The sequence below is a fragment of the Triticum dicoccoides genome, chromosome 3A (assembly GCF_002162155.2).
Source record: "Triticum dicoccoides isolate Atlit2015 ecotype Zavitan chromosome 3A, WEW_v2.0, whole genome shotgun sequence".
NCBI classification, from domain to species: Eukaryota; Viridiplantae; Streptophyta; class Magnoliopsida; order Poales; family Poaceae; genus Triticum; species Triticum dicoccoides.
Genome location: NC_041384.1, coordinates 496,788,088 through 496,810,866, shown reverse-complemented (window position 1 = coordinate 496,810,866; position 22,779 = coordinate 496,788,088). Strand labels below are relative to the sequence as shown.

The following is a 22,779-nucleotide window of genomic DNA, read 5'->3' as shown; positions in this document are numbered from 1 at the left end:
TAGAAGCCCTCTGTGATCAATGCCCCCTCCGACAGGACGCCGGAAAAGGCCCCAAGATGGGATCTCACGGGTACAGAGAGTTGCAGCGGTGGAATTAGGTTTTCATGGATACCTCTGTTGGTTTGGGGGTACGTAGGTATATGTAGGATGAAGAAGTACATCGGTGGAGCAACGTGGGCCCCACGAGGGTGGAGGGTGCGCCCCCTGCCTCATGCCCCCTGGTTGATATCTTGACGTAGACTCCAAGTCCCCTGGATCATGTTTGTTCCAAAAATCACGTTCCCGAAGGTTTCATTCCGTTTGGACTCCGCTTGATATTCTTTTTCTGCGCAACTCTAAAATAGGCAAAAAACAGCAATTTGGGCTGGGCCTCTGGTTAATAGGTTAGTCCCAAAAATAATATAAAAGTGTATAACAAAGCCCAATAATCATCCAAAATAGAATATAATATAGCATTAAGCAATTAAAAATTATAAATACGTTGGAGACGTATCAAGCATCCCCAAGCTTAATTCCTGCTCGTCCTCGAGTAGGTAAATGATAAAAACAGAATTTTTGATTCGGAATGCTACTTGGCATAATTTTTTAATGTAACCCTCTTAATTGTGGTATGAATATTCAGATCCGAAAGATTCAAAATATAAGTTTAATATTGACAAAAAAGTAATAATACTTCAAGCATACTAACTAAGCAATTATGTCTTCTCAAAATAACATGGACAAAGAAAGTTCATCCCTACAAAATCATATGGTTTACTCATGCTCCATTTTCGTCACACAAGAATGCTCTCATCATGCACAACCCCGATGACAAGCCAAGCAATTGTTTCATACTTTAGTAATCTCAAACCTTTTCAACTTTCACGCAATATATGAGCGTGAGCCATGGATATAACACTATGGGTGGAATAGAATATATGATGGGGGTTATGTGGAGAAGACAAAAAAAGGAGAAAGTCTCACATCAACGCGGCAAATCAATGGGCTATGGAGATGCCCATCAATTTATGTTAATGTGAGGAGTAGGGATTACCATACAACGGATGCACTAGAGGTATAAATGCATGAAAGCTCAACAAAAGAAACTAAGTGGGTGTGCATCCAACTTGCTTGCTCACGAAGACCTAGGGCATTTGAGGAAGCCCATTGTTGGAATATACAAGCCAAGTTCTATAATGCAAAATTCTCACTAGTATATGAAAGTGACAAAACAAGAGGCTCTCTATCATGAAGACCATGGTGCTACTTTGAAGCACAAGTGTGGAAACATGATAGTAGCATTGTCCCTTTTATTTTTTTGGGCCTTCCTTTTTTTATTTGGCCTTTTTTGGGAAATGCTCTATGAATGATGATCATCACACTTCTATTTATTTACAACTCAATGATTACAACTCGATACTAGAATAAAGTATATGACTCTATTTGAATGCCTCCGGCGGTACACCGGGATAAGTAATGAATCAAGAGTGACATGTATGAAAAATTATGAATGGTGGCTTTGCCACAAATACAATGTCAACTACATGATCATGCAAAGCAATATGACAATGATGAACGTGTCATGAAAAACTGAACGGTGGAAAGTTGCACGGCAATATATCTCGAAATGGCTATGGAAATGCCATAATAGATAGGTATGGTGGCTGTTTTGAGGAAGATATAAGGAGGTTTATGTGTGACAGAGCGTATCATATTATGGGGTTTGGATGCACCGGCGAAGTTTGCACCAACTCTCAATGTGAGAAAGGGCAATGCATAGTACCGAAGAGGCTAGCAATGATGGAAGGGTAAGAGTGTGTATAATCCATGGACTCAACATTAGTCATAAAGAACTCACATACTTATTGCAAAAATCTACAAGTCATCAAAAACCAAGCATTACGCGCATGCTCCTAGGGGATAGATTGGTAGGAAAAGACCATCGCTCGTCTCCGACCGCCACTCATAAGGAAGACAATCAAAGAACACCTCATGTTTCAAATTTGTTACATAACGTTTACCATACGTGCATGCTACGGGACTTGCAAACTTCAACACAAGTATTTCTCAATTCCACAACTTCTCAACTAGCACAACTTTAATATCACTACCTCCATATCTCAAAACAATCATCAAGCACCAAACTTCTCTTAGTATTCAACGCACTCATAAGAAAGTTTTTTTTACTAATCTTGAATACCTAACATATTAGGATTAATTTCCCAATTTAAGCAAATTACCATGTTGTTTAAGACTCTCAAAATAATATAAGTGAAGCATGAGATAATAATAGTTTCTATAAAACAAAACCACCACCGTGCTCTAAAAGATATAAGTTAAGCACTAGAGCAAAAACTATATAGCTCAAAAGATATAAGCGAAGCGCAAAGAGTATTCTAATAAATTCTGAATCATGTGTGTTTCTCTTAAAAGGTGTGTACAGAAAAGATGATTGTGGTAAACTAAAAAGCAAAGACTCAAATCATACAAGAGTCTCCAAGCAAAACACATATCATGTGGTGAATAAAAATATAGCTGCAAGTAAAGTTACCGATGGAAGTAGACGAAAGAGGGGATGCCTTCTGGGGCATCCCCAAGCTTTGGCTTTTTGGTGTCCTTAGATTATCTTGGGGTGCCATGGGCATCCCCAAGCTTAGGCTCTTTCCACTCCTTGTTCCATAATCCATCAAATCTTTTACCCAAAACTTGAAAAGTTCACAACACAAAACTTAGCAGAAAATCTCGTGAGCTCCGTTAGCGAAAGAAAACAAAATACCACTTCAAGGTACTATAATGAACTCATTCTTTATTTATATTGGTGTTAAATCTACTATACTCCAACTTCTTTATGGTTTATAAACTATTTTATTAGTCATAGATTCATCAAAATAAGCAAACAACACACGAAAAATAGAATCTGTCAAAAACAGAACAGTCTGTAGTAATCTGTAACTAACGCAAACTTATGTAACTCAACATTCTACCAAAATAGGACGACTTTGGAAATTTGTTTATTGATCAGCAGCAATTGGAATCAATATTTTATCACGTTCTGGTAATTTTTAACAATTGTTTTTGTGAACAGAAAGTTTCTGGAATTTTAAGCAAGATCAAATAACTCTCATCCAAGAATATCCTATAGGTTTAACTTGGCACAAACACTAATTAAAACATAAAAACAAATCTAACCAGAGGCTAGATCAAATATTTATTGCTAAACAGCAAGGATAAATATTGTGTTGTCTCCCAACAAGCGCTTTTTAAAGCTTTTTTAGCTAGGCATTGAGATTTTGATGATGCTCACATAAAACATAATAATTGAAACACAAAGAGAGCATCATAAAACATGTGAAAATCACATCTAAGTCTAACATACTTCCTATGCATAGGCATCTTATAGGCAAACAAATTATCAAGGCAAGCAAAAATTAGTGTATGCAAGGAAGCGGAAAGATACAATAGCAATCTCAACATAACGAGAGGTAATTTAGTAACATGAAAATTTCTATAACCATATTTTCCTCTGTCATAATAATTACATGTAGGATCATAGGCAAACTCAACAAAATAGCTATCACATAACATATTCTCAACTTGATCCACATGCATGCGAAGTTGACACTTTCAAAATAGTGGGATTATCATTAACTAAAGTCATGACCTCTCCAAACCCACTTTTATCAAAAATACCATAAGATCAAACATTCTACAAATATGTGGGATCTAAAGTTGACACTCTTCCAAAACCACTTCCAATATTACTGCAAATACTATTATCAATCTCATATTCACCATGGGGCTTAATTAAATTTTGAAGATCATAAGAAGCGTCACCCCAATCATGATCATCGCAACAAGTAGTAAACATAGCAAAACTAGCATCCCCAAACTTAGGGTTTTGCATAATACTAGCACAATTGACATCAAGAGAATTTATAGTAAAATCATTGCTATCATGCTTTTTATTCAATGATCTATCGTGAATCTCTTCATGAATTTCTTCATCACAATTTTCAGATTCACAAATTTCAAGCAAAACTTCATAAAGATAATCTAGTGCACAAAACTCACTAGCAATTGGTTCATCATAATTGGATCTCTTAAAAAGATTGGCAAGCGGATGAGGATCCATAGATCTTAGGTTCTCTGTTTAGGAATAAATACTCAACTATTCCAACCAAACAAGCAAACGAGCCAAGTAAGACATCAAGGCAAACGAAAAGACAAATGAAAAAAGGGCGAATAAAATGGCAAGAATGAAGTGGGGGAGAGGAAAACGAGAGGCAAATGACAAATATAACATATAAAGTCTCCTAAAGTGGTAGTCACAACCTATGCCTCGAGAGCACGACACCACGCGAGGCAAAAAAGACCACCGCACCGTGCCCGCGCGTGGGGTTGCAGCGCACCACACGAGGGAAAAAACCACCGCACCGCGCTCGACGTGCACGCCCCGCACCCGTCCGCTTTCTCCTCCTGCGAATCTCCCCACGCGCACGAACCCTAACCGCCGCTCTCCTCTCCCGCGACCCCCAACCACCACCGCTCCTCTCTCCTCTGCCTCGCCCCCCAACCACCCAACCCAAACTCCGGCGGCCTCCTCTCCCTCCAGCGCCGCCGCTCCACCATCACCTTCCTTCCTCTCCAAAGGAAGGGAAGGGAAGGGGAGGGGAGGCCCCAGATCGAGTGGAGCGACGCCCAGATCCGCAGCGGCACCGGCACCAGCGCGCCGTCGTCCACCTGGACTCTTCCTCTGGCGGATGCGCGGGGCATCGCCGGCCAGAGAGGACGGGGAGGAGATATGTCAGCGAGGGAGGCGGCTCGCCTTGGACCGGCCATGGCGCCGGCGTTGCTAACTCCCACGGGCCTCTCATTTCCCATCTTTTCTGGTTGCTCCTCCCACCGTTCCTTCCTCTAATCCCCTTCTTCTCTAATTTAATTCTCATTTTTAGTTTCCTGCTGTCTATGGCTACTGTAGATTTTGTTCCTCCCCACTTCTATATCTTCATATAAAATCTTATGAAACAATGTTCTGTTTCTTTTTTGGAGTAGGAAGTGATGAAACAAGCAAGGAGGAAGGGCGTAGTGTTGGATATTTGACCAGGTTAGGATTGTCTCCTGTTAAGTATATGGTCGTGTATTCTATTTTTACCTCGCTGTCACTAAGATTGATTTGATTATCATCTCTGATGAGTCTATATCATTTAGTTTTGCCATTTGTATTTTTGTGGTTGGTAGATAAAAGCTTGCACAGTTGCACTTGGCGTTTATATTACTATATATTCAGCTAATCATACAAGAACCATCTTTGTAACAGATCCAGGTTTTTATGTGTCTCCCTGTACTTAAGGCCTGTGTTGTAAGGTTAAGTGGTCAATTGGAGTTTCAATTTCCTAGCTGTAGCTCAAAATAAGGTTTGCTTTGTTATGCAGTATATCCATATTATAATTAGAGGAGAGGAGTTGTACCGCCTTGCACATAATGCATTTTAATTCCTTATTTCTCACATCCCGGAAGTCACATTACATCTATGAACCAGAAGAACTAGAGGTATGAAACTCCCAAGAGGAAATATTCATTCCTCTTAGCTATGTATTTATTTGTACATGCTTTTGCAATACTCATGATGCCCTCAGAATTATTTAGAAGGATATATCCTTTGGTGTCTGTTCATACTTATTATATGAGCTATGTTTTACCATCGAGTAGATCTCTTATTACCATGATATTGTCTAATTTTTACATGGATACATAAGGGTAACTTAACATTGTATGCAGAGCTGGGTCAACATAGGAAGACGCGAGAGCTAAAGCAAATAGACTGCGAGGTTATCAGGATACCGGAGAAATGGTCAATGCTTTAGTCCTTGTAAATGGCACTGGTTTTTCTGGTGCGAGTAAAGCCTGACAGTGGTGTACTCCAGCAATGTGAAGCTGGGACTTCCCTATCAGGCGTGACCTTGTAGCCAAATCCATGAGGAGTCGGAGGCAGTTGCAGCAACTAACCATAAAGCGACGGCGGAGATCCAGTTCATCTGTACATCCAAGGCTGCCTTCTGACCGAACCGTGTCGCGGCAGAAAAATCCGCTTTGATTCAATGCTCTGATCATCTATGCTTTCCTGCTGTAGATTTTTGGAGCTTGCTCTGTTAATCCGTGTCATTTTGTGTATCGCATTTTAGGTCTGACCAACACAAGGTGGCAACAGCAGTAGTGGCGAAGGCATGAAGAGGCCCACATCTGAAAATCTGTTCTGCTGACTGATCAAGGGAGATGGTCTTAGCATCCACTGTGACAATGTTGTCCAGAACATGGACGACTCTGGAAACTGAAAAGTGTAAGTACCAATCAAATTTGACTATTTAGGTTATGTTCTATCGAATGGCATGAGTTCTTTTATTCATTTAAAAAAGAGAGTGCAACAAGTTTCTCTTATTCGTATTCAAAAGAATTGCGATGAAATGAAGAAACTCTGAGCAGTCATCTCGAATGTAGAGCTTGTAGTTATGTCATAGGTATATGTCTCTCAATTTATGTAAAGATGGGATCATAGGTCTTACAGTATGTATTTATCTTGGGTGGTGAGCTAAAGGAATTCAGTCTGACAATGATGCTAGCATGCCACTATGTGTTCCTTTCTCTAAATGGACCTACCTATGTCATTTAGAACAGATTTTGCTTCCAGGCACACAAAGGCCACCGATTGGATCAGTGCGAAGAAACCCGTTCGGACCGCTGCCGCAAGCCTCGCCTCAGCAACGGATCAACCTCTACACCTACATCCACTTTGACAGGTCGTCAGTCAAAGCAGATCCATTTTACCCTCCTTCATGCGGATGAATCTGATCAAGTTTATTTCAAATTCGCCTCTGCCTGCCTGCTTCTAGCAGGGTTGCATTTCTCCAATTTTCAGAGCTTCAAATCACTACCTACGAATTGCGTATGTGATTCATCATCGTTCAATTACCCCGTACCCTATGTGAATTATATTCTGAAGTACAGGTTGACAACAACCTACTAGCTGTACATACTTTTCTAGCTGGTACACAATAAAAAGAAAGGGCTTGAGTAAATGCAGATTGTTCATTTCATATCTATCAGAAGTTCCTGCATTTATTTTCCAGTAGCCATAATCAATGTCAGTCACACACTTTGAAGGTTTTACACTTTTATTTGGTATCCTACTGTGCTGCATGATAACATCCACATTTACACGTAGTTTAGGCCCAGTAAAGCATTCCCCCCTTGATTCTTCAGCTTGCAAGAAAGGTTATGGATTCTGGGTTGACATTCTATTTATAAAAAGGTGCCTACATGAAAAAAAAAATCATTGAAAAGCCAAGTGAGACACAATAACTGTCCACCCAAATCATTGTGCTGGCTCAATGCCCTCTGCGACACAGAGGCTGGCGGGCTCTTGCTCTGCACCCGCCAATCCGGCGAGGGTGCTATCCTGTGAATTTGCCCGAATTCTGAAACTATTGCATGTGCACTATATGTATGATGGAAGGTTTCACTTAAGAAGTGTCCAAACTGAGGTACTAGATAACTGGCATACTTAATGGAAGAGACATTCGCCCTAACCTGCAACTGCACCAGTTATATAGATGCACATATAGCTGATTTGTTGCTACCTGAGACCATTATTTTAATTGTGAATCTTATTTTTCTTTACCTCTAGGCCATGAACCATCTTACCCTTAAATCAGAATTCATGTTTTATTTGCTCCTATTTTGTTCCTTGCCAGTGACAGTGCAGCTTCCTAAATGCATAAAGCTCCCGGGAAGGTAAAACTGTGGTGTTTCATTAAATTGAAATATGTCATTTATATTTGACTGCTTCAATCTTCTCTAAAACTGCAGGTATATCTGTACAGCGAACTGGATTATGCATTAATTGGTTGATTCAGAGCTCTTGTATCTTCAGTGGCATTCACCTTTGGGCAATTCAAGCGACCACAGGTATTTTCCAGTGATATTGAAGCTATTTTGAAATAGTGCACACTAGCATGATTTGTGTTATTTTCCGCGATAGATGAATTAGCATATCCCCAAAGAAGAGCAAATCCACTTAGTTAGAGCTTTGTTGTTACTCTACGAGGAAATTTATTGTTTAAAACTTTTATCTCTTCCATTATTCAGTCTTGTAGGATATTTTCCAACTGCACTTGAAAATTAGGAAGCTGGAAAAAAAATAAGAGCTCAATTTTTAGACTAAAATTACAAACATTGCAATAAAAAGGTTGTAATTCATACAAGTTACCAACATTGATAAGTGATACTGCATTAATATTTCTCTTTCTTTTGCTAGAATATCTCTTTTATACAAATTTAGGAAGATCTTAGGACGATTTTTTCTGATGGATTTTTCCTCCTTTATTTATGTTTCAGATCATGGTCTTCTTATCGACGTCTGATTGTTGAAAAGAGTTCTTATGTGGGTTCTGTTTTAATGTCTTTGTAAGCTATTCTCTTGTGATATTTCAGTTGTTCTGGATGCGATATTTTTGTTTCTAGCTACTGAAAGCATGAGGCTAATGTAAATTGAGCCCATTTTAAATTTGTATTTGCATTGCAATTAATTGGAGCAAACTGGTTAGCCAAGTATCTATAGACTATTAATATAGTTATTCTTTGTCCTTCCCGAGATCTTTTTCTTGGTACTTCAGCTGAAAAGATGCCCTTGGAGATTTTTTTTAATGTATTTCCCCACCTTCTCCAGTAAAACTATTAAATAACAATTAATTTGTAAGTTTCATATTCGGTGAGTCTTGTTGTACATGCTCGCAAATCTAACATTTATCTCCTATGTTAGGTACATGGTATGAGCTTATGCACATATTTTTTTAGCTTTGTTGCCATATTTTTGTACCAAATGTGTAGGCTTTACCACAGTAGCCATTTATCATTTATGGTGGTTGACCGTGGCCCATCTGAAAATCTACATGTCTCGCTGGCTCCCCTCCGGATTACTAGGGCATTAAGCTCCACACGTGAAAATAGACTGTCACGGTAGAAGGCTGCGCACAACTGATGGCCGCAACTCGCTGCCGTAGTTGTGCTGCTTGCATTATGCTTGGGCTGCTCTGGAATTATTTAGATTTCAGTTCGTGGACTTTATTACTCATGTGTTCTTTTAGTAGGCCTATACAAACACAATTGTACTATGGCTGATCTGTTTCCTCTTTTGTTGCGGTTGTCGTGCCTAGGAAAATATGAAATATTTAGAGTTTGGTTCTTTTGAAGCTTGAAACACAATTGTACAATAGCTTCCAGAAAGTATTTTGCAACTTTAGAAATCCAAAATTATGGTTCTGATGGTAATGACCAGGATGATGCGATAGCCTCTTTTGATCCGTATCTATTTTCTCGAAGCTTGAAAGATATACTTGCAACACTTGACTGGAATGATCTAACTTGCGTTTCTCTTTTCTTTTCATTTCCAGAATACTTTGCTGCTAGCATAATTGTGATCCATTTTTTACTCTACTTTTCCTTGATATATATACATGGTTGTCAATTTCCAACTTCTTAGTTACAGAAAAAACAAACAAAATTCACTTTAGATGTGTCTGCTGTAGGCATTAAAAGATTTTTCAGAGCCATCATTCTGAACATTGTTTAAAACGACACCCTATTGCCGTTGGTGTCAAGAACTTGTGATTTATGGCTTATGTCAATTCCATCTTTATAGATGCTTGTGAAGTACACGGTGGAGGCGCGCATGGTTGATGATTATGTTCTGGGTTGGCCATTGAGAGGGACAACAACAACAACAACAACAACAACAACAACAAAGCCTTTAGTCCCAAGCAAGTTGGGGTAGGCTAGAGGTGAAACCCATAAGATCTCGCAACCAACTCATGGCTCTGGCACATGGATAGCAAGCTTCCATGCACCCCTGTCCATAGCTAGCTCTTTGTCGATACTCCAATCTTTCAGGTCTCTCTTAACGGACTCCTCCCATGTCAAAATCGGTCGACCCCGCCCTCTCTTGACATTCTCCGCACACTTTAGCCGTCCGCTATGCGCTGGAGCTTCTGGAGGCCTGCGCTGAATATGCCCAAACCATCTCAAACGGTGTTGGACAAGCTTCTCCTCAATTGGTGCTACCCCAACTCTATCTCGTATATCATCATGCCGGACTCGATCCTTCCTCGTGTGGCCACACATCCATCTCAACATACGCATCTCCGCCACACCTAACTGTTGAACATGTCGCCTTTTAGTCGGCCAACACTCCGCGCCATACAACATTGCGGGTCGAACCGCCGTCCTGTAGAACTTGCCTTTTAGCTTTTGTGGCACTTTCTTATCACAGAGAATGCCAGAAGCTCGGCGCCACTTCATCCATCCGGCTTTGATTCGATGGTGCACATCTTCATCAATACCCCCATCCTCCTGCAACATTGACCCCAAATACCGAAAGGTGTCCTTCCGAGGTACCACCTGGCCATCAAGGCTAACCTCCTCCTCCTCACAGCTAGTAGTACTGAAACCGCACATCATGTACTCGGTTTTAGTTCTACTAAGCCTAAACCCTTTCAATTCCAAGGTTTGTCTCCATAACTCTAACTTCCTATTTACCCCCGTCCGACTATCGTCAACTAGCACCACATCATCCGCAAAGAGCATACACCATGGGATATCTCCTTGTATACCCCTTGTGACCTCATCCATCACCAATGCAAAAAGATAAGGGCTCAAAGCTGACCCCTAATGCAGTCCTATCTTAATCGGGAAGTCATCGGTGTCGACATCACTTGTTCGAACACTTGTCACAACATTATTGTACATGTCCTTGATGAGGGTAATGTACTTTGCTGGGACTTTGTGTTTCTCCAAGGCCCACCACATGACATTCCGCGGTATCTTATCATAGGCCTTCTCCAAGTCAATGAACACCATATGCAAGTCCTTCTTATGCTCCCTATATCTCTCCATAAGTTGTCGTACCAAGAAAATGGCTTCCGTGGTCGACCTCCCAGGCATGAAACCAAACTGATTTTTGGTCACGCTTGTCATTCTTCTTAAGCGGTGCTCAATGACTCTCTCCCATAGCTTCATTGTATGGCTCATCAGCTTAATTCCACGGTAATTAGTACAACTCTGAACATCTCCCTTGTTCTTGAAGATTGGTACTAATATACTCCGTCTCCATTCTTCTGGCATCTTGTTTGCCCGAAAAATGAGGTTGAAAAGCTTGGTTAGCCATACTATCGCTATGTCCCCGAGACCTTTCCACACCTCAATGGGGATACAATCAGGGCCCATCGCCTTGCCTCCTTTCATCCTTTTTAAAGCCTCCTTCACCTCAGACTTCTGGATGCGCCGCACAAAACGCATGTTGGTCTCATCAAAGGAGTCATTCAGTTCAATGGTAGAACTCTCATTCTCCCCATTGAACAGCTTGTCGAAGTAGTCCCGCCATCTATGCTTAATCTCTTCGTCCTTCACCAAGAATTGGCCTGCTCCGTCCTTGATGCATTTGACTTGGCCAATATCCCTCGTCTTCCTCTCCCGGATCTTAGCCATCTTATAGATGTCCCTTTCACCTTCCTTCGTGCCTAACCGTTGGTAGAGGTCCTCATATGCCCGACCCCTTGCTTCACCAACAGCTCGCTTTGCGGCCTCCTTCGCCATCTTGTACTTCTCTATGTTGTCTGCACTCCTATCCAGGTATAGGCGTCTGAAGCAATCTTTCTTCTCTTTAAGCGCCTTCTGGACATCATCATTCCACCACCAAGTATCCTTATCTTCGCTTCTCCTTCCCCTGGACACTCCAAACTCCTCCGAGGCCACCTTACGAATGCAAGTCGCCATCTTCATCCACACATTGTCCGCATCCCCTCCTTCCTCCCAAGGGCCCTCCTTAAATACCCTCTCCTTGAACACCTGAGCTACCTCCCCCTTGAGCTTCCACCACTTCGTTCTAGCGACCTTGGCACGCTTATCCCGCTGGACACGAATCCGAAAGCGAAAGTCAGCAACCACCAGCTTATGCTAGGGTACAACACTCTCCCCAGGTATCACCTTATAGTCTAGGCACGCACGCCTATCTTCTCTTCTCGAGAGGATGAAATCAATCTGGCTAGAGTGTTGGCCACTACTAAAAGTCACCAGATGTGATTCTCTCTTTCTAAAGAGGGTGTTAGCTACAATCATGTTGTAGGCTAGAGCAAAGCTTAAGACATCTTCTTCTTCTTGATTCCTGATGCCATAGCCAAAGCCCCCATGCGCCCCTTCAAAACCTGTGTTAGATGTACCCACGTGGCCATTGAGGTCTCCTCCAATGAAGAGCTTCTCACCAATCGGTACACTCCTAACCATGTCTTCCAAGCCTTCCCAGAACTCCCTCTTGGTGTTCTCATTGTGGCCTACTTGCGGGGCACATGCGCTGATAACATTGAGAACCAAGTCCTCAGCTACTAGCTTGACCAGGATAATCCGGTCCCCACGTCTCCTGACGTCTACCACTCCATACTTGAGGCTCTTGTTGATCAAGATGCCTACGCCATTTCTGTTTGCAGCCGTCCCCGTGTACCACAGGTTGAAGCCGGTATCCTCCACCTCCTTCGCCTTCTGTCCTCTCCATTTGGTTTCTTGGACGCAAAGGATATCAACACCTCTCCTCACTGCTGCATCAACTAGCTCCCGAAGCTTCCCTGTCAGAGACCCTACGTTCTAGCTACCTAAGCGAATCCTCCTAGGCTCGGCTAGCTTCCTTACCCTTCGCACTCGTCGAGTCAAATGCGAAGACCCTTGCTCATTTTCCACTACATCCGGGCGCCGATGTAGCGCGCCACTAAGGATGCGACGACCCGATCCTCGCTCACTTGCCACCGTATCCAGATCAAGATACGGCGCGCCACTTGGGGGGTGACGGCCCGGCCCTTGCCCATTTTCCACCACACCCGGGTTCCGATGTGGCGCGTCGCTGAGAGGGTTACGCCCCAACGAAAATCTTTTGGGTTTCATCTCCATAAGAGTGGCTGAGTTTTTACGTTGGCTCGCCAAGCCTATCACAACCCTCCTCCTTTACCCGGGCTTGGGACCGGCTATGTTGGCCATTGAGAGGGAGGCCGAAGCAAACTCCGTCAGGTTTCAGGTGCATGCCCTTTGTCCCTGTTTTCGTCTCTGTAGCTAAACTTGAGAATTGTACACTTTGGTATATAAAGTTAGTTGTTGAGTTTACATGCAGTTATGAAAGTTAGAGCACATACATGCTTGATTTTACTTCCTTTAATACAGGGCATTCTATAATTACTAAGAACTGATTTGTTGAAGTGTGCCTCCCTATTTTTTCAAGATAACTACTTCAGGTTAGGCGGGAGAAATAAAAAGGGTGACCATAGATATATGGTCTAGCATCACGAGGTTCAGGTAACTGCTGTTGATCAACCGTTGCTTCGGTCGAGGTGGATTATGCTCGATTATGTTCTTCTTTGTATTTTTGTTCATGGCCTACACTGGTGTTATCATCTATTCTGTTTCAAAAATTTCAATGGCTTAGTTTCATGTCCCAGTACCACTTGAAGTACAACCAACTACCTTCTGACAGGACAATAATGTATGTATTTACCTATGGTTATTGTTTCCTATAAGAAACATGATCATCTCACCTTGGTTTCCCCTGTATCTGACTTGAGACAGTTTTATGTGAGATTTGTTTTGCATTTTCTGTGTGTGTGGATGCTTAAGCTTAAGCTTTTGTTATTTGGTTCAGTTAGAGATTAAAGAAGACTGAAATTATGGGCTCGCAGCGAGGATTGCCGTGTCCAACCTGCACAATAATGCCAAGAAGTCCTCCGAGACGTAAGCCACGACGCATGTTTCTGCCATGATTTCCTTCGGTTGGATTTTGTGGATTTAGGTGTTGAAAAATTATGGGCTGTGGATGCAGGATTAAGGACATGTACCTGCACTACACTGAGAGATCTGGGCTGCTTCTTTGTGGCTTCCAAACTTGAAATGTTTGTTTGGAAGTTAGTTTAGTTTTTTGTTGTGAATTCACAGCTTCTCACATTGTACCATTCTCTTAGACCTTTAGATTTTCAAAGAAACTAAATGAAGATATGGTGGTATGGTCTCAATAGTACAACTTACAGCTCTCCATGTTTTATATTTTCTCTGAAATTCTCTCTTGAAGAATCATGTATCTATGTTAGATCTGATGAGGAAAGGCGGCTTCCAAGCAGAGGATGCGGGAGTATTTGCCACATTTGGTTTTTAACTTGGGTGTCTAAATATTCTCACAATACTTGTCTCCTTCTCGGCCTTTGCGCCATTGGCGCAACGAGTCATCTAGTAATGTAATGCGAGGGATAAGAGTTTGTGATGGGTACTTGGTATGTCTTGACTCTTGCGTAGACTTCCCCGGTAACGGCGCCAGACATCCTTCTTGCCACCTTTTGAGCACTGCATTGGTTTTCCTTTGAAGAGGAAAGGGCGATGCAGTAAAGTAGTGTAAGTATTTCCCTCAATTTTTGAGAACCAAGGTATCAATCTAGTAGGAGGCCACACACAAGTCCCTCGCACCTACACAAACAAATAAAATCCTCGCAACCAACGCGATAAAGGAGTTGGCAATCCCTCAACGGCCACTTACGAGAGTGAGATCTGATAGATCTGATAAGATAATGTTTTTGGTATTTTTATAATAAAGATGCAAAGTAAAATAAAAGGCAATAAAAATAGCTAACTGTTGGAAGATTAATATAATGGAAAATAGACCCGGGGCCATAGGTTTCACTAGTGGCTTCTCTCAAGAGCATAAGTATTACGGTGGGTGAACGAATTACTGTTGAGCAATTGATAGAATTAAGCATAGTTATGAAAATATCTAGGTATGATCATGTATATAGGCATCACGGCCGTGACAAGTAGACCGACTCTTGCCTGCATCTACTACTATTACTCCACACATCGATCGCTATCCAGCATGCATCTAGAGTATTAAGATCATAAGAACAAAGTAACGCTTTAAGCAAGATGACATGATGTAGAGGGATAAACTCATGCAATATGATATAAACCCCATCTTGTTATCCTCGATGGCAACAATACAATACGTGCCTTGCTGCCCCTGTTGTCACCAGAAAGGACACCGCAAGATTGAACCCAAAGCTAAGCACTTCTCCCATTGCAAGAAAGATCAATCTAGTAGGCCAAACCAAACTGATAATTCGAAGAGACTTGCAAAGATAACCAATCATACATAAAAGAATTCAGAGAAGATTCAAATATTGTTCATAGATAAATTTGATCACAAACCCACAATTCATCGATCTCAACAAACACACCACAAAAGAAGATTACGTCGAATAGATCTCCACGAGAATCGTGGAGAACTTTGTATTGAGATCCAAAGAGAGAGAAGCCATCTAGCTAATAACTATGGACCCGAAGGTCTGAGGTAAACTACTCACACATCATCTGAGAGGCTATGGTGTTGATGTAGAATCCCTTCGTGATCAATGCCCCCTCCGGCAGGACGCCGGAAAAGGCCCCAAGATGGGATCTCACGGGTACAGAGAGTTGCGGCGGTGGAATTAGGTTTCCGTGGATGCCTCTGTTGGTTTGGGGGTACGTAGGTATATGAAGGAGGAAGAAGTACGTCGGTGGAGCAACGTGGCCCCCACGAGGGTGGAGCGTGCACCCATGGGGGTAGGCGCGCCCCCCTGCCTCGTGCCCCCTGGTTGATGTCTTGACGTAGACTCCAAGTCCTCTGGATCACGTTTGTTCCGAAAATCACGTTTCCGAAGGTTTTATTCCGTTTGGACTCCGTTTGATATTCTTTTTCTGCAAAACTCTGAAATAGGCAAAAAACAACAGTTTGGGTTGGGCCTCCGGTTAATAGGTTAGTCCCAAAAATAATATAAAAGTGTATAACAAAGCTCAATAATCATCCAAAACAGAATATAATATAGCATGAAGCAATAAAAAATTATAGATACGTTGGAGACGTATGAGCGGCTCCGTATTGTAAAACATGATGAATCCTTCTCTCTGATTTTTTTTCTTCCTAAACGTGAATATACAGAGTTGGAGTTGACATCAGTGGAGCCTCAGGGGGGCCACGAGGCAGGGGGCGCGCCCTCCACCCTCGTGGACAGGGTGTGGGCCCCTGATGTTGATTATTTCGCCAATATTTTTTATAAATTTCAAAAATATTCTCCGTGAAGTTTCAGGTCATTCCGAGAACTTTTATTTCTGCACAAAAATAACACCATGGCAATTCTGCTGAAAACAGCGTCAGTCCGGGTTAGTTCCATTCAAATCATGCAAGTTAGAGTCCAAAACAAGGGCAAAAGTGTTTGGAAAAGTAGATACGATGGAGACGTATGAACTCCCCCAAGCTTAAACCTTTGCTTGTCCTCAAGCAATTTAGTTGACAAACTAAAAGTGATAAAGAAAAACTTTTACAAACTCGGTTTGCTCTTGTTGTTATAAATATGTAAAGCCAGCATTCAAGCTTTCAGCAAACATTATGAAAACTAACCATATTCACAATAACATTTAGGTCTCATGTTTACTCATATCAATGGCATAATCAACTAGCGAGCAATAATAATAAATCTCGGATGACAACACTTTTTCAAAACAATCATAATATGATATAATAAGATAGTATCTCGCTAGCCCTTTCTGAGACCGCAAAACATAAATGCAGAGCACCTGTGAAGATCAAGGACTGACTAGACATTGTAATTCATGGTAAAAGAGATCCAGTCACAGTCATATTCAATGTAAATTAATAGCAATGCATGCGAATGACAGCCGTGCTCTCCAACTAGTGCTTTTCATAAGAGGATGATGACTCAACTTTTCTCATCTCAATCAGTCCATCATATATCGTCATTATTGCCATTCACTCGCACGATTGAACAGTGTGGATAATAATAATAGTGCACGTGCATTGGACTAAGCTAGAATATGCAATCATTTAATACACAGGAGAAGACAAGGTAATATGGGCTCTTTGTTAAATCAACAATAACGCATATAAGAGCCACTTCAACATTTTCATCATGGTCTTCTCCTCTCGAACCCCAAAGAAAAGAAAGGAAATAAAACTATTTACATGGGAAATCTCCCAACAAGCAAAAGAAGAACGAGAAATATTTTTGGGTTTTATTTTAATTATTACTACTGCAGGCATGGAAAGTAAGTTAGCCAAAAGCTACAACTAATTTTTTTTGTTTTTCTTAAGGTTTTTCAAACACACAAGAAGAAGGCTTGGAAAAGAAAATAAACTAGCATGGATAGTACAATGAAAAAGTATGAGCACCGATAACTAGAATGAGTGTGTGAACATAATGTAATGTTAGTCAGAAATACGTACTCCCCCAAGTTTAGGCTTTTGGCCTAAGTTGGTCTATGGCCACGGCTGGCCTGGCGGATATCCGAAGTTGTAACTGGGGTCATACTGAGATGCAGCAGCTACTGCCTAACGAGCTGCAGCTTGAAGGCGAGCTGCCTCCGTCCTCCTTTCATACTCGTGTTGGAAATATGCCCTAGAGGCAATAATAAAAGCATTATTATTATATTTCCTTGTTCATGATAATTGTCTTTATTCATGCTATAATTGTGTTATCCGGAAATCGTAATACATGTGTGAATAACAGACACCGACATGTCCCTAGTGAGCCTCTAGTTGACTAGCTCGTTGATCAACAGATAGTCATGGTTTCCTGACTATGGACACTGGATGTCATTGATAACGAGATCACATCATTGGGAGAATGATGTGATGGACAAGACCCAATCCTAAACATAGCACAAGATCGTATAGTTCGTTTGCTAGAGTTTTCCAATGTCAAGTATCTTTTCCTTAGACCATGAGATCGTGTAACTCCCGGATACCGTAGGAGTGCTTTGGGTATGCCAAACGTCACAACGTAACTGGGTGACTATAAAGGTAGACTACGGGTATCTCCGAAAGTGTCTGTTGGGTGACATGGATCAAGACTGGGATTTGTCACTCCGTATGACGGAGAGGTATCACTGGGCCCACTCGGTAATGCATCATCATAATGAGCTCAGGGTGACCAAGTGTCTGGTCATGGGATCATGCATTACGGTACGAGTAAAGTGACTTGCCGGTAACGAGATTGAACGAGGTATTGGGATACCGACGATCGAATCTCGGGCAAGTAACATATCGATAGACAAAGGGAATAGCGTACGGGATTGATTAAATCCTCGACATCGTGGTTCATCCGATGAGATCATCGTGGAGCATGTGGGAGCCAACATGGGTATCCAGATCCCGCTGTTGGTTATTGACCGGAGAGTCGTCTCGGTCATGTCTGCTTGTCTCCCGAACCCGTAGGGTCTACACACTTAAGGTTCGGTGACGCTAGGGTTATGAAGATATGTATATGCAGAAACCCGAATGTTGTTCGGAGTCCCGGATGAGATCCCAGATGTCACGAGGAGTTCCGGAATGGTCCGGAGGTAAAGAATTATATATAGGAAGTGCTATTTCGGGCATCGGGACAAGTTTCAGGGTTATCGGTATTGTACCGGGACCACCGGAAGGGTCCCGGGGGTCCACCGGGTGGGGCCACCTGTCCCGGGGGGCCACATGGGCTGTAGGGGGTGCGCCTTGGCCTAGATGGGCTAAGGGCACCAGCCCCTATAGGCCCATGCGCCTAGGGTTTCCACCATGGAAGAGTCCATGTGGTGGAAGGCACCCCTAGGTGCCTTGGGGGGGAGGGAAACCTCCCCTTGGCCACCGCCCCCCCTAGTAGATGCCATCTACTAGGGTCGGCGCCCCCCTGGCACCCCTATATATAGTGGGGGGGAGAGGAGGGATTTTACACCAGCCCCTGGCGCCTCCATCTCCCCCCGTTACGTCTCTCCCTCATAGTCTCGGCGAAGCCCTGCTGCTGTGACGCCCTGCATCCACCACCACGCCGTCGTGCTGCTGGATCTTCATCAACCTCTCCTTCCCCCTTGCTGGATCAAGAAGGAGGAGACGTCTCCCGTCCCGTACGTGTGTTGAACGCGGAGGTGCCGTCCGTTCGGCGCTGGTCATCGGTGATTTGGATCACGTCGAGTACGACTACATCATCACCGTTCTTTTGAACGCTTCCGTGCGCGATCTACAAAGGTATGTAGATGCATCTAATCACTCGTTGCTAGATGAACTCCTAGATGATCTTGGTGAAACGAGTAGGAAAATTTTTGTTTTCTGCAACGTTCCCCAACAGTGGTATCAGAGCCAGCTTTATGCGTAGTTCTTCTTGCGCGAGTAGAACACAATTTGTTGTGGGCGTAGATTTGTCAACTTTCTTGCCGTTACTAGTCCTTTCTTGCTTCAGCGGTATTGTGGGATGAAGCGGCCCGGACCAACCTTACACGTACGCTTACGTGAGACCGGTTCCACCGACTAACATGCACTAGTTGCATAAGGTGGCTGGCGGGTGTCTGTCTCTCCTACTTTAGTTGGAGCGGAATCGATGAACAGGGTCCTTATGAAGGGTAAATAGAAGTTGACAAATCACGTTGTGGCTTTAACGTAGGTAAGAAAACGTTCTTGCTAGAACCCTAATTCAGCCACGTAAAACTTGCAACAACAATTAGAGGACGTCTAACTTGTTTTTGCAGCAAGTGGTTTGTGATATGATATGGCCAAAGTTGTGATGAATGATGAATGATCTATATGTGATGTATGAGATGTTCATGCTATTGTAGTAGGAATCACGACTTGCATGTCGATGAGTATGACAACCGGCAGGAGCCATAGGAGTTGTCTTTATTCTTTTATATGACCTGCGTGTCATCAAGAAACGCCATGTAAATTACTTTACTTTATTGCTAAACGCGTTAGCCATAGTAGTAGAAGTAATAGTTGGCGAGCAACTTCATGGAGACACGATGATGGAGATCATGATGATGGAGATCATGGTGTCAAGCCGGTGACAAGATGATCATGGAGCCCCAAGATGGAGATCAAAGGAGCTATGTGATATTGGCCATATCATGTCACGTTTATTATTTGATTGCATGTGATGTTTATCATGTTTTGCATCTTGTTTACTTAGAACGACGGTAGTAAATAAGGTGATCCCTCATACTAATTTCAAGAAGTGTTCCCCCTAACTGTGCACCGTTGCGACAGTTCGCTGTTTCAAAACACCACGTGATGATCGGGTGTTTTATTCAGACGTTCACATACAACGGGTGTAAGACAGATTTACACATGCAAACACTTAGGTTGACTTGACGAGCCTAGCATGTACAGACATGGCCTCGGAACACAGAAGACCGAAAGGTCAAGCATGAGTCGTATAGAAGATACGGTCAACATGAAGATGTTCACCGATGTTGACTAGTCCGTCTCACGTGATGATCGGACACGGTCTAGTTTAACTCGGATCATGTAATACTTAGATGACTAGAGGGATGTCTAATCTAAGTGGGAGTTCATTAATAATTTGATTAGTTGAACTTAATTATCATGAACTTAGTCTAAATATTTTACAATATGTCTTGTAGATTAAATGGCCAACGTAGTCCTCAACTTCAACGCGTTCCTAGAGAAAACCAAGCTGAAAGACGATGGCAGCAACTATACGGACTGGGTCCGGAACCTGAGGATCATCCTCATAGCTGCCAAGAAAGATTATGTCCTACAAGCACCGCTTGGTGACGCACCCGTTCTCCCTGCAGAACAAGATGTTATGAACGCTTGGCAGGCACGTTTCGATGACTACTCCCTCGTTCAGTGCGGCATGCTTTGCAGCCTAGAGCCGGGGCTCCAAAAGCGTTTTGAGAGACATGGAGCATATGAGATGTTCGAAGAGCTGAAAATGGTTTTCCAAGCTCATGCCCGGGTCGAGAGATATGAAGTCTCCACAAATTCTTCAGCTGTAAGATGGAGGAAAACAGTTCTGTCAGTGAGCACATACTCACTATGTCTGGGTTGCATAACCGCTTGACTCAGCTGGGAGTTAATCTCCCGGATGATGCGGTCATTGAAAGAATCCTCCAGTCGCTTCCACCAAGCTACAAGAGCTTTGTGATGAACTTCAATATGCAGGGGATGGAAAAGACCATTCCTGAAGTATTTGCTATGCTGAAATCAGCAGAGGTAGAAGTCAGGAAGGAACATCAAGTGTTGATGGTTAATAAAACCACTAAGTTCAAGAAAGGCAAGGGTAAAAAGAACTTCAAGAAGGACGGCAAGGAGGTTGCCGCGCCCGGCAAGCAAGCTGCCGGGAAGAAGCCAAAGAATGGACCCAAGCCCGAGACTGAGTGCTTTTATTGCAAGGGAAGCGGTCACTGGAAGCGGAACTGCCCTAAGTACTTAGCGGATAAGAAGGCCGGCAAAACAAAAGGTGTATGTGATATACATGTAATTGATGTGTACCTTACTAGTGCCCGTAGTAGCTCCTGGGTATTTGATACCGGTGCAGTTGCTCACATTTGTAACTCAAAGCAGGGGCTGCGGAATAAGCGGAAACTGGCAAAGGACGAGGTGGCGATGCGCGTCGGGAATGGTTCAAAGGTCAATGTGATCGCCGTCGGCACGCTACCTCTGCATCTCCCTTCGGGATTAGTTTTAAACCTTAATAATTGTTATTTAGTGCCAGCTTTGAGCATGAACATTGTATCAGGATCTCGTTTAATTCGAGATGGCTACTCTTTTAAATCTGAGAATAATGGTTGTTCCATTTTTATGAGAGATATGTTTTATGGTCATGCTCCTATGGTGAATGGTTTATTCTTTATGAATCTCGAACGTGATGCTACACATGTTCATAATGTGAGTGCCAAAAGAAGTAAGGTTGATAATGATAGTCCCACATACCTGTGGCACTGCCGCCTTGGTCACATAGGTGTCAAACGCATGAAGAAGCTCCATGCTGATGGACTTTTAGAGTCTCTTGATTATGAATCATTTGACACATGCGAACCATGCCTTATGGGTAAAATGACCAAGACTCCGTTCTCAGGAACAATGGAGCGAGCAACCGACTTATTGGAAATCATACATACTGATGTGTGCGGTCCAATGAGTGTTGAGGCTCGCGGTGGCTATCGTTATGTTCTCACCCTCACTGATGAGTTAAGTAGGTATGGGTATATCTACTTAATGAAACACAAGTCTGAAACCTTTGAAAAGTTCAAGGAATTTCAGAGTGAGGTTGAAAATCAACGTGACAGGAAAATCAAGTTTCTACGATCAGATCGTGGAGGAGAATACTTGAGTCACGAGTTTGGGGCACACTTAAGAAAATGTGGAATAGTTTCACAACTCACGCTGCCTGGAACACCTCAGCATAATGGTGTGTCCGAACGTCGTAATCGCACTCTGTTAGATATGGTGCGATCTATGATGTCTCTTACCGATTTACCGCTTTCTTTTTGGGGCTATGCTTTAGGGACTGCCGCATTCACTTTAAATAGGGCTCCGTCGAAATCCGCTGAGACGACACCGTATGAATTGTGGTTTGGGAAGAAACCTAAGCTGTCGTTTCTAAAAGTTTGGGGATGCGATGCTTATGTCAAGAAACTTCAACCTGAAAAGCTCGAACCCAAGTCGGAAAAATGCGTCTTCATAGGATACCCAAAAGAAACTATTGGGTACACCTTCTACCTCAGATCCGAAGGCAAGATCTTTGTTGCCAAGAATGGGTCCTTTCTGGAGAAAGAGTTTCTCTCGAAAGAAGTAAGTGGGAGGAAAGTAGAGCTTGATGAAGTATTACCTCTTGAACCGTAAAATGGCGCAACTCAAGAAAATGTTCCTGAGGTGCCTGCACCGACTAGAGAGGAAGTTAATGACAATGA

At 42.7% G+C, this 22,779-nt stretch overlaps 2 long non-coding RNA genes across 8 annotated transcripts; both read left to right on the top strand.

Annotated features, from left to right (window-relative positions):
• Positions 1-4,366: 4,366 nt before the first annotated feature.
• Positions 4,367-8,629, top strand: LOC119268774. Of its 7 annotated transcripts, none has more exons than XR_005133295.1 (7): positions 4,367-4,868; positions 5,032-5,083; positions 5,412-5,529; positions 5,758-5,830; positions 5,904-6,316; positions 6,665-7,941; positions 8,371-8,628. It is a non-coding gene; the product is annotated as an uncharacterized LOC119268774 (long non-coding RNA). The 7 variants fall into 7 exon arrangements; XR_005133293.1 differs by having other exon boundaries at positions 5,758-6,316; positions 6,647-6,773; positions 6,870-7,941; XR_005133294.1 differs by having other exon boundaries at positions 4,368-4,868; positions 5,758-6,316; positions 6,665-6,773; positions 6,870-7,941.
• A 4,422-nt stretch (positions 8,630-13,051) lies between these two features.
• On the top strand, positions 13,052-13,735 carry LOC119271733. Its single transcript, XR_005134662.1, has 3 exons — positions 13,052-13,087; positions 13,289-13,397; positions 13,706-13,735. It is a non-coding gene; the product is annotated as an uncharacterized LOC119271733 (long non-coding RNA).
• The last annotated feature ends 9,044 nt before the right edge of the window (positions 13,736-22,779 follow it).